The sequence below is a fragment of the Trichomycterus rosablanca genome, chromosome 1, assembly GCF_030014385.1.
Source record: "Trichomycterus rosablanca isolate fTriRos1 chromosome 1, fTriRos1.hap1, whole genome shotgun sequence".
NCBI lineage: Eukaryota > Metazoa > Chordata > Actinopteri > Siluriformes > Trichomycteridae > Trichomycterus > Trichomycterus rosablanca.
The window spans coordinates 17,565,327-17,566,854 of record NC_085988.1 but is presented as its reverse complement, the minus strand read 5'-3'; the positions used below and the strand labels follow the sequence as shown (position 1 = coordinate 17,566,854).

General features: G+C 33.6%; 1 non-coding gene across 1 annotated transcript; it reads right to left on the bottom strand.

Annotated features, from left to right (window-relative positions):
• Positions 1-977: 977 nt before the first annotated feature.
• trnaw-cca (transfer RNA tryptophan (anticodon CCA)) lies at positions 978-1,049 on the bottom strand. Its single transcript has one exon. It is a non-coding gene; the product is annotated as a tRNA-Trp (tRNA).
• Between the last annotated feature and the right edge of the window lie 479 nt (positions 1,050-1,528).

The following is a 1,528-nucleotide window of genomic DNA, read 5'->3' as shown; positions in this document are numbered from 1 at the left end:
GCTTTAATAAAATCTACTGAAGTTTGGTTTTAAATATGTGCATATATTTTCTTACTCCTGTGGTAATTCTGTTTGACCAATCAACGGTCTGTTCCACCCATACAGCCCACTTTAATACACTTGGTCCCTGGTCAACTTTTACCCAAATATAGTACAGGTCACTTGGCAATACAAACAATTACTAAATGTGAGATCACAAATATTAAGACATATCGCACCATATGGTTCTATACAGTAGACATGGGGCAAAAGTGTCGAGAGTGTGGTGGCGTATTGCTGCCAAGCAGAAAAAAACTATGTAATTAAAATGAAATGTCATTTTTACAAGAAAAGTATGTCGTTTTAAATACTCATGTCGAGATGTTAAATAATGAAAAATGTTTTATTTTTTTATTCTGAAGGGTTTTTTTATGGAAGCAATATACCACTGCACCTAAGCAACAGATGGTCTATAGTCAGTAAGTGTATCCCCATGATCCTCCGCCCAGAACTCGGGGAAGACAGGCATTAAGGCTTTCTCTGTACTTGCACCCAAGTGGTGGAACAAACTCCGAGTCTTTCACTGTCTTCAAAAGACAATTAAAATCCCATTTCTTTACTAAACACTTAAGCTGAGAACTAACATGTAATGCTCTTCTTCTTTTCGTATTTCCTAAAAATAAATCAACACATTTTTATTATTTTTATATTATTTAGGGTTTCAGCAGATTTGTGTTCTTGGACTGTTGTGTACTTAAACTAAAGTAGGAAATGTTTACTGTGGAGGCACTTCTGATAAGGGTGTCTGCTAAATTCCAAAAATCTCAATGTAAATGTTCTTCTGTATGGTTGATGTAGCTTCTAAAATAATAAATAAATGTGCCTACCATACAGTAAACCAGGATTTAAAACATAGTTATAACTGTAAAGAGGAACAGAGACCATGTTTTGTGAATAGTAGGAACCTAAATGAAATATAAAACAAAAAAAAACACATTTGACCCCGACGTGATTTGAACACGCAACCTTCTGATCTGGAGTCAGACGCGCTACCGTTGCGCCACGAGGTCCCGTGTAGTAATGCCTTAACTTAACATATATGACCATTATACGCAATCACGGACGGTTTTAATTAAGGCAAAATTAAGAAGTAAGACGGATGGACATTTAAAAAACGCATCAGCCTTGTAAATACTGCGTTTTTCTGTTTTATATACATACATCTATTGAATGAGACATACAGTCAAATTCAAAAGTCTGGAAACTTAAACATAAGTGTTTGAATGTACAATTACGATTTAATTGCTCAACTTGATTTATACGTTGAAAATAAATAAAACATCATATGCGATAAATGATGATTATGATGTTGATAATATATAAAGACATATCGACAATGACACTTTACTGAATACAAGACCTATATAAGACTGCACTGCATTTTTATTATTATTGTAGTGTTTGGGTAAGCGGATTATATTTTATTTATTTATGTATTTTTGTATGGTGTAACGATGAATTGTTGCACGTTAGATATTTTGTATTCAGT